The sequence below is a fragment of the Lutra lutra genome, chromosome 1 (genome assembly GCF_902655055.1).
Source record: "Lutra lutra chromosome 1, mLutLut1.2, whole genome shotgun sequence".
NCBI lineage: Eukaryota > Metazoa > Chordata > Mammalia > Carnivora > Mustelidae > Lutra > Lutra lutra.
In genome coordinates, this window is record NC_062278.1 from 48,235,022 (window position 1) to 48,246,487 (window position 11,466).

General features: G+C 36.3%; 1 pseudogene; it reads left to right on the forward strand.

Annotated features, from left to right (window-relative positions):
* Nucleotides 1-8,298: 8,298 nt before the first annotated feature.
* On the forward strand, nt 8,299-9,077 carry LOC125109436 (ribosome biogenesis protein NSA2 homolog; annotated as a pseudogene).
* Nucleotides 9,078-11,466: the final 2,389 nt, after the last annotated feature.

Below are 11,466 nucleotides of genomic sequence, written 5' to 3' on the forward strand. Positions count from 1 at the left end.
CCTCAAAGCTTTTTCTAAATGGAGTTTTTATCAATCTCCTGTTTCTCCCCCTTACTGTAGAGTAGCCTGGAACTTTATATCAAGACTAATTTTTTAAAGTGGATAAGTTGTGGTTATGTAACTCATCTGGAACTTGAGTGTGTCAACAACCTTCATTAAATTCATATGTCCTGTAGTGAAAGGGTAGAACATAGTTATTTCCCTCTAAACATTTCTGTAGAAAAGCAGCATGTCTGCATTGAATTAGATTCCAATGTCTCTGTCTCTAGCCAAGCTGGAGGTATTTCCAAATCCACCATGACTTTTGAGAGATGGGGTGGCTTGTTACAAGGCTTACTTCCAGTCAACTTGATATTTGGGTATGTGCTATACAAATTATAATAATAAGCAGATCTAGGAAAATAATTAAGGGAAAGATAATACTCAGATGGTCATAAGGAATTAAAATTATCATAGTCAGTAGGGTAGAATGGCATGTTGTTTAGGCTTAATGGTAATATCAGCGGCATTGCGGTGGTTTTAAAAGATGATTCCAAAGTTTTCTTGACACTCTCTCATCAAGGGTCTACGTCCCTTACCTTTAAATCAGGGCTCTGTGGCCACTTGAACAATAGAATATGTCAGAAGTAACAGTATACAATTTTCCAGCCCTAGGCCACAAAAAATTGGTAACTTCCATGACCTGTCTTTTGGTATACATGCAGTGAGGAAGCCCAATTAATTCATGCAAGAACCCTTAGGAATAGATAAATGAAGTTTCTGGCCCACATCTCTGTGGAGTTCCAAGTGAAAGTCAGTGCCAACTTACTGGTCATAAGGAGTCATCCTACCAGGGGTCATCCAGGTTCCAACAGATGCCTTGTGGAGCAAAGATGAGTTGTTCCCATCAAGCCTTGCAAAATTTATGAGCAAAATTTTACATTTTTGCATTTAGGAGCAAAATAAATTACTGATATTTGAGCTATTAAGTTTTGGGAGATTGGTAGGCATCAAAAGATAACTGGAATAAACACATATTCAAAGGTCGTCAGTGTTTCTTGATTAAGATTGAGATTGTAGGGTGCCTGGGTGGCTCAGTGGGTTAAGCCACTGCCTTCGGCTCAGGTCATGATCTCAGGGTCCTGGGATCGAGTCCCGCATCGGGCTCTCTGCTCAGCAGGGAGCCTGCTTCCCTTCCTCTCTCTCTGCCTGCCTCTCTACCTACTTGTGATCTCTGTCTGTCAAATAAATAAATAAAATCTTTAAAAAAAAAAGATTGAGATTGTAATGTCACATGATAGGTCTGTGTCTTCTATGTTCCCTACACCCAAACAGACTCTTGAGATGTTCCTACCTAACATCTCAGTGATTCTGCCATATATAGAGATGCATACACACAGTCAATCCCCATTATCCATGGATTCTGCATTTGCAGATCTGCCTACTCGCTAAAATTTATTTGTAAACCCTAAACCAACAGTCACAACACTGTAACAGTCATTGGTGGACATGAATGTGATATGCACTCCCAACTGAGACTAAACAAGGTAACATTGGCTTTTTGTTTCAGTTCTCCTACTATAAATAAGGGTCTTTTTTATGGTCAATGCAGTGTCACATTTCTCATAATTTTGTGGTTTTTGTTGGTGATTTGTTGTCTAAAATGACCTCCAAGCATCATGGTGATGTGTCTTAAAGTGCAAGAATACTGTGATGTGCCTTATGGGGAAAATATGTTGTTAGGTAATCTCTGTGCAAGCATAATTGGTAATACAATTGGCTTGAATTCAATGTTAATGAAACAGAAATACATAATAAATGTTTTTAAGCATAAACACCTATTAAACAAGTTTATGTACTGACGGGTTGATGAAAATGTTGTAACCAGAAGATTAAAGGAATCTTACAGTGTATTTCCCCTGGGAATTATAGTTCAGTAATCACAAAGTCAGGGTCTGTGCCTACTTTATAGAACATAACTATGATGAATAATGACAAGCAACTATATACAGCCCAACCTTATATCTCAGTGATTCTGCCTAACTTCCAGCTATATATGTATACACACACACACACACAAACATACACACATCTACTCACATATAAAAGATAGCATGACAGTATAGGAAATTACTAAAATAAACTTTGAAACATCAGTCCTGCTTCTATTTGTCCTTTTACAGTATAAAATTCATTGAAATATATGAAAAACTGTAAGTGCCATTTTATGAACAGATCTACTAATACCATACCCAAGTAATCTGTTTCCCAACCAATCCCATTACACATAAATAACTTTATGTACCCTTCACCTTTTAAATGAAGCATTATTTTCCAGCCAAGGAGTGGGGGGAAAATCATGATTTCCTACATATAAAGTGAGTTTAATCAAAGCTAAGTCACACTGAACTGTAAATGATCAGATAAATACATGGCAAAGGTGACATGATTGATTAAAGCTGGATGCTATAAATAGACTGGCTAATACAGCAAACTCTTGGGTGTTAACAAAGTTTTTGTCTATCACTTGTTTGTTCTTCCTTCTCATTGATAAATTTCACAGTTCTACTCTCAGAAGCTCACCTCCTTCTGAATATGTAATGATTATATAATGGAAAATCTGTATACCAAAGTGTCAACCTGCACTTCATTTCCTAAATCTAAACTCAAAGGCAGCACCCTTTCTTTATCTAGTTTAGAGTTGGTTCATGACAGCTGAAAGGTTGAACATAAAGGAATATCTAAATCTAACTTTTCCTGCATGAGCTACAAGTAATCATCTATCCTTGTTCCTTCTTCCAGATGTTCATAATCTCCCCCCACCTCCCCACAACCACTAAACCTTTTGATGTATGACATGCTGGAATGCTGGAGAGCAATGAGTACTTTGGTCAGATAAGGAAATAGAGCTAAACATGGAACAATGGACCAAATTCATTTTAAATAAAGGAACTCAGTAGAATCTGAGGTCTTCATTCCATGCTCTATTGTGCTAGGAAAAAAAAATACCCCAAACTGTTTTTATTATATTTTTGTCTTAATGAAAAATCTGGCTAAAAGAAAATAACTTCAGAATGGAAGGGATATTTGGGTTTCTATTCTTTTTTTTTTAAGATTTTATTTATTTATTTGAGAGAGAGAGCATGCACAAGAGAGAGCATGAGTAGGGGGAGGGGCAGAGAGAGAGAAGCAAACTCCCTGGGCTTGATCCCAGCATGACCCAAAAGGAAAGCTTAACCAACTGAGCCACCCAGTTGCCTCTGGGCTTATTTTCTAATGCAACATCTTCATGTTAGTTATTTTTAATTTTTTCTAGCTTTATTGAAATATGATTGACTAATAAAATTGTATAATTTAAGATATACACATGATGATTTGATATATCTATATTGTGAAATGATTGTCACAATAAGGTTAATTAACACATCCATCACCTCACATGGTTATTCGTGTGTGTGTGTGTGTGTGTGTGTGATAAGAATACTTAAGATCTACTCTCTCAGCTGCTTTTAAATATACAATACAATATTGTTAATTATAGTTACCCTGCTGTACATTAGATCCCCAGAACTTACTCATCTTTTAACTGAAAGACTGCAGCATTTGACCAATATCTCCTCATTTCCTCCATACCTAGCCCTTGGCAATCACATATATGTGAGATCATACAGTACTGGTCTTTCTCTGTCTGACATTTCACTTAACATAGCATCTTCAACTTCCATCCACATTGTCACAAGTGACAGGATTTCCTTCTAAATGAGGAAACTGAGTCCCAAAAAGATAATAATACCTGTCCAAGCTCTCACAACTTTCTGCTAACAGAACTTGAAATGGAACCTAAATCTTAATACTATTATTGTTGTGTTATACACAATTTCCTGATGAGTTGGGAAATATGAGAGAACAACCAGAAAGAAACTGTAATAGTATATCAACAGTCTTATTTCTTGAGCTATACTGTTACTGTTTTGTAACTGTATTATAACTGTATTGTAAGAAATAAGTAACTGTAATAAGTAACTGTATTGTAAGAAAACTTTGGGGCTGTATCCTGAGAGTTCATAATCCCTGTTTTGCACATTAAAAAAATATGCCTGTGGTGAAACAGTGCTATTAATTCTTCTACTGATACACCATTGAGAAGACTATCTAAAGATTCCTTATTTTATTGACATGTAAAGTTTTTTTAAATGTTATTGGCAACAGCAGAGAATGCTTCCTTCTCTTCCCCATTATAGCTGTGAAATTCCATCCAGTAAAACCATCCCAGGCAGTTTGGAAAATTACCACTGCCTTCATCTAGCAATAGCAGCAATAATCTCTGGTGAGACATTAAAGCAATTGGTTGCAGGCAAGACTTACTTATACTATGATCCTGGAGCCAGAGACAGCAGAGAAAAGCAAATGAACATGGCCCCTGCTTATGTTTTGGCTGGTCTCTAGAGTCAAATAAGCACAAAAGAACTGTAATTTTTGTTAAAATTCAGTATGAACTATAGACAGTGGTCCTTAACTGGTCCTGATGTGTCCACAGGAAACCTGAATAGCTTTGGCTACTTCAAAGCAGAGTCTAATCTGAAGCAAGTGCTTTTGCCTAGTGACAACAGTTTCCTTACTGAAATTGTATGATTCACTTGAAGCATTTTGCTGTAGCAAACTGGTTAGCTAATTTAAATAATGAACCCAGATACGTTATTTGTTCCCCAGACTTCTTTCAGTAACAGTTAGTTTCTTTCCTTTCTCATATCCAAAACACAGCTATTAAAATGGGAACATTTTAATAATTTTGGGAAACTCAAGAGAATTCCTCCAAAGTATAAAATATGAATAGAACATGGTACATGACTCATGGTTTAAAACATATTCTAGCCAATGTAGGGCCTTTGCATGGAATAACTCCAGCATCATCATTTATAACATTTTTTTTTTTTTACACAGATGGAACATCTAAACTATTGGTCTGGTTCAAAGAAAAAATAATTCTGAGATGGGGTAATGAGGTACTATATGTCAAGGAAACATTGACTATGTGAAAAGCCTTGACTCAGATGAAAGAAGAGCATGCTAATGAGCAAAAAAAACAAGAAAGAGAGAGAGATGAAATAATAATCTAGTTTAGAAAACATGCTAAACATTGTCCAGTCAATCAGGGGAAACAAAAATCATATTCATATCTAAGATCACAAAAATGACTGGGTTGAGCTCTGGCAGTGAGAAGGGCCTCAGCTTCCTATTCTTGAAGTCTCTAATAGATTTCTTGTTTGTTTCTACTTCCATCTTGTTCAGTCATTCCCACACTTGTTCTTCACACTGGAATGAGAGGGTTTTTGTTTTTTTCTTTTAATATAAACCAAATCATATTTCCACCCTGACTGAAACCTCACAGTCATTCCTACGTGACTTAGCTTGTCTATCAGGTGATAGTTTCCCTCTTCATCTCCTGCTGATTTTCTGTACTTTGTTTCCTGCCACTCTATCCCCTATTCCATATGCTCAGCCCCTTTGCCTTCCTTTTTCTTGAATAGGCCAAGGATATCTTCACTGTAGGACTAGTGTAATTGCTGTTCCTCAGTGTGAGATATTCTACCCAGAGATATTTTATAGGCTCTCTCTCAACATTGAGACTTCAGCTCAAATGTTACTTCCTTACCAAGGCCTTTCCTGACCTCATAGCTTTCTATTGTGTTATGGTATTTTATTTTATTTATGTAACCTATGATTAGGTGAGATTATCTGTATTTACTATGTCCCCTGCAACCTCCCTCTGTCTGATTCTGTGCCTTATTTCCTCCAGCAAGAACTTTGCCTAGCACTAAGTAGTCACTCATATATTTAATAAAGAAATAAGTATTACCTAACTCTATATTGCTTTGTCAATAATTTCAGTCTCAATTAGTCCAGAACTAAGCAAGAAGAACTGCTACTTTGAATTTAATTCTTTGTAACAACAACAAAAAACCCTGATTGAGTCAATGGGAGTGATAGTAACTTTGGAGAATGTGAACAATGTTCTTAGAATTAAAAATAAACCTGTGGAAAGGAATTCTGGGGGGCAGCCAGACATCTACCCAGGACTTTAGGAAAGTACATCTCAAAAAGTATAAGACAAATTAGGTATAACCACATGTCCAGAGATTCTGAAAGGGAAGATTGCTTCAGAGAAATGGAAGAGTAAAAATGGCATTTTGATAATACAGACATTGATCATGTTTTTTAAAACAACAACAAAAAAAATAGAGCCTTAGGTACTGTCTGGGATGAGATAATATTTTAAAAAGACATGCACAAAAGACAGAATAAACAGTGTATAGCTAAAATGAAAATAAGAGTGTCATAAACCCATAAGAATCCTAGTCAAAGTCCAAAATGGAGTAGGAGTAAAAAAAAAAAAAAGAAAAGAATCTAGAATTGAAACCCAGTGTGAGAAGAACATGCCAAATACACTTGGGTAAGATAGAGTAATGTTAGTACAAGACTAAACTCTTTTTTTTTTTTTTTAGATTTTATTTATTTATTAGAGAGAGAGTGAGAGCACAAGAAGGGGGAGCAGCAGGCAGAGGGAGAGGGAGAAGCAGGCTCCCCAAGGAGCAGGGAGCCTGATGCGGGGCTCGATTCCAGAGCCCTGGAATCATGACCTGAGCTGAAGGCAGAAACTTAACCTACTGACTCATCCAGGTGCTCCAAGACTAAACTCTTGATTATTGTTTTGTTGTTAACTCTCATATTAAAAAAAATTATTTTTGAACTGAAAAAAGAGGAAACATGGAGAAAAGGAAAACAAAGCACAAGACAGATGAAGACAAGTAAATTAAAGGGGAGAGCAATATAACCCAGAATATTAAAACAATTTGTAATCACACAAACCTTAAGGAATCCTAGTGAATAGTAAATGGAGTGGGGGAGGCCTCACCTTAAAGCTCACAAGGGATAAAATGAATCTTTGAAACTATATACTTATTAATTTGGGTCCTTCATGGTAAAATTCTAAAGCATATTATTGGAGGTGCAACAGAGTATCTTAAAGTGTACTCCATGAACCAGGAACATGACAGGATGTTAATACAAACTAAAACACCATCTACCACCCAGATTTCCTTATACAAAGAAGCTTGGGAAATATTGGGTTAACTGAACTTAAACAAGACTTATTAACACTGCCAAGAGTCCTCACTTTATAATGTGCAATATATACTGAGACTTCCCGAGAAGGGCATGTAGTATGTGGTGTCTCTCAAACTTATCCGATCATGTAAATTTTTCCTTTTTTTCCCTTTTAGCATCTCCTGGAATTAGCATCATGAAGGATATAATTTGGAAAATGGTGATCTGATGACATGCTACAAAGTTTTATACTTAGGTCTCTTGTGCGCAACACTTTTACTAGTAATTTAAATGAGGACAAGAGGGCCTTTTTATCACATCTGCAGCCAACACAAAGATGGTTAATATGATGGATGTCTGAATCAAGTTATAAAAATATTATGACAGGTTGAAATATTGGGGAGACCCTAACAAGATATTATTGGTTTCCAAGATTATCTTACATGATAAGAGACACCTGCCATAACAGCAATTTCTATGAACAAAAGCTAGTGGGTTTACTTGACTATAAACTCAATATAAGCCAATAGTGTGTGACTTTTACAAATAAAAACAACACAACAAAACTGTTAAACTGGGATGTTTTCACAGATGAAAAAGCAGATAGACAGGCGTTCCTAACTGCTCTTCATATTAGTCACATGTTTGGAAGGTGAAATTAGAGATTGGAATGTGCTCAGTGCAGGACCACAAGAAAGTGAAGGAGTCTGGAACACAGTCACAATAGGAACACAATAGGAACACAAAACTGGAAATGTTTGGTTTAGATAGAAGAATATTTGCATTAAGTTCCATATAAGGAAAAACAGTCTTTGATTATTCACAATTCAAGGAAAACAAAGTAAAATGCTGACTTACGAGATGGTGAGTTCCTTATTGCTGAAGATCTTCAAGTTAGGCTGAGTAATTATCTTTCCAGGATGTTGTAGGAAGAATTCCTACACTGATTTCTACTTTTCTAGTCTAAATGATTTCTAGGAGTCTATTATATTATGCATTTCAATATTGTTTTTCTGTTCACTGAAATCTTACAATATTTTCATATACAGTACTGTAAAATGGTAGACCTGGAACAAACTTTACAGATAATCTTTGTAGGGCTCTGCTTTCTAGAGGTGAGAAACCCTTTCCTGTGGTGGCTTGCGTGGAGTCAGCTCGCAGGTCTGGGAGGTTCACATCTTGGTAGGTGTACCCTACGGCTCCGTGTACGTCACCATGCCACAAAATGAATATATTGAGTTACACCGGAAGCACTATGGCTATGGTTCAGATTGCCATGAAAAAAAAGAGAAAGAAAGAAGGTCAAAAGGCTCATGAGCCTTCCAAGAAGGCAAAAAAGATGACTGGTCTGAAAGCTCAGCTCGGTGCCATGCTGAGAAAATACAAATGAAAAAGACTATCAAGATGCATGAAAAGAGAAACACCAAACAAAAGAATGATGAAAAGACTCCACAAGGAGCAGTACCTCAGTATCTACTGGACAGGGAGGGACAGTCCCGAGCTAAAGTACTTTCCAAAATGTTTAAAAAAGACAAAAAAGAGAAAGCAAGGAAATGGGAAGCTCCTTTACCCCACATGCCTAAGGAGAAACAGAACTATTAAAAGTTATTCAAACAGGAAAGAGGAAAAAGCAAGCATGGAAGAGGATGGTCACTAAAGTCTGTTTTCTTGGAGACAGCGTTACTCGAAAACCACCTAAATATGAGAGATTCATTAGACCAATGGGCTTATGTTTCAAAAAGGCCCATATAACACATCTTGAATTGAAACCAACCTTTTACCTGCCAATTCTTGGCATAAAAAAGAATCCTTCATCCCTAATATATACAACTTTGGGTGTTATTACCAAAGGTACCAAAGGTACTGTAATTGAGGTGAACGTAAGTGAGTTGGGCCTTGTGACACAAGGAGGCAAAGTTATTTGGGGCAAATATGCCCAGGTTACCAACAATCCTGAAAATGATGGCAGCATAAATGGAGTATTGCTTGTTTGACAGCAGTTTCAGACAAGTAATTCCTTATAATTACTGAAGACTACACACCAATCTGGAAGACCACCATTACTGTGATGGTTCTGAATACTACCAAACAGCCTTACATATCTGCAGTCATCAAGAGAAGTATTTATTTATCATGAAAACATTAAAATCGACATTCATTGAAATAGAGATGAGAAACCTAGGCTCAGAAAAGTTTCTTTCTTTGAACTGCCAGATATTTCCTGGGTACGAGACCCTGAAATATGTATGTAGAGAACACCAACACAAACAAGAATGACTTGCTTGCCATCAATTTATAATTTAGTGTAGAAGACTGGTGAAAAATCAACATAAGATGCAGAGACTCGAAATATGTATAGTTGAGGAATGAGCATTCATTCTGATTGGCAAATCAAGAAATGTGGAAATTGAAAAGGTGTTCTAGCTGAGAAAACATCAGCAAACTCAGAGAAAGGAAAATGTTTGGGAAGTGCCTTCTGTGGAGTTGGAAGCAGTCTCATATAAAATCAACCCAAGGGAAAAGAAAATGTAGTCCTTGGGAATGGACTCAAGCCCATTTGAGTCAGGGATACTGAGTTCTGGGTTCTAGCTATCTTGGATGTGATCTCAAAGGTAGATAGGTTTCAGGTGGGTATAACCCTTTAGGCCCACAAACCAATTGCCCCATGGGAAAGGGCACAACATAGGGCCAGAGTGAGATCTTCTAGAGTTCAGGGCCAAGGGCAGAAGCCCTTCTTGGCTTACGGTAGGAATTTTGATTTCATTCTATGGCTTGAGAGCTATTTGAGTTTTCTGCAGAGGGAAGTAGCATCATTTGCCTAAGGTCATGCTGCTCAACTGAGAATGCATATTTTCACATCCGTGGTCAATATGTCCTCTGTTACTTCACACTGTACCTATTATTATGTATTAGGATCTGTGTTCAACATTGATTGAACTCTCAGTTAACTTTTATGGGTACATATTATAAAGAATATCTTTTAAATATAGATCTAAAATAATAAATATAAATATTTCCAAGAGGAATCGATTAATGCCCATCCACATTAAAGACTTATTTTAGTTAAGGGGGTAAGAAATATGAAGACTAAAGTACCAGAAGTCATTAAGTCAGTCTGAAAATAATGTACCAGGCACTACTGTTGGCCCTGAGGTTATATCCATGAATAAAACATGTAAATTTTCAACCCTCATACAAAACTTAATTTCTTGCGATTGTAAGATGTTTAACATTCCCTGATATATGGCCCTCTCTGTAACATGGTGGTTGCTCATTCAAGGTCAGAAAAATAAGGTCTCTCCTGCTTCCAGTTTCTAACTTCTATCTTTGACCTCTAAATTCAAATTTACAGTGCTTATGTGACTAGGTCAGGCCCATCCAAATCATCTCTGTTTTTATTAATCCCAATTCAGCAAACCTTAAGTACATCTGTAAAATTTTTAGTAACTAATAGCAAAATCTGCAGTATTTGAATCTGTCATTAAACTTAATAATCTAAATTACATCTTCAGAAATCCCTTTTGCTATATAATGTAACATAATCAAAGGAATGATATCTCATCATAGTCATAGATTCATCCATACTAAAGGAAAAGAAATTACATAACAGTGAGCCACTGGGGGTCATCGTAGAATACTGTCTACCACAGGCAATAAAGGAGCTTGAGGATTCATTTCTTCCTATCTTTGGCTTTATGTTTTCCATTCATTAATTCTTTTATCTAATATATGTTTATTGAGCACTTATTATATGTACACTGCACTAGGGGCTAAAGCTAAGTAAATGAGTAAGAAGTCACTGGCTTCAAAGATATAAACATCTAGAAAAGACATTTTGATTAATAATAGTAATAATAAAACAATGTGATAATTCAATAAGATAAGTAGGCAAACCTGAAGATTTGTCACAGAAGGAAAGATCAATTATCTAAAAGGGTCATATGGAATTGTGAAAATGATGCAAGACCCTGTGTATTAATAGGTGTTTTCAAACTCTTCTGAATATGTAACCTTTATCTTGAGACTTTCGTGGAAGGAGTTACAATGGAGACATATTTTTCCTTACTGATATTAGTTTGTTTCTATTTAACACTATGAATGTCATTTCCCCACATCTACAAAGGAGCACCTTGCTAGGTGTGGCTACTTACTCCATGGGTTAATCAACTTTTCAGTTAAGTCTATAAAGTAAAATTGATGAGTCTATGGAGAGATCTTTCAGCATTCATAAATGGGGTAAAAAAAAGTCCCGGTTTCTATTAACAATAAAAGGAACTACTAGTTTTAAACTTTCTTCCATTTGCAGGTTGGAAATATAGGTTAAGTCATACCACTAGTAAATCTGTAGCAAGAACCCACAGGGCAATAAAAAATAATGAACAC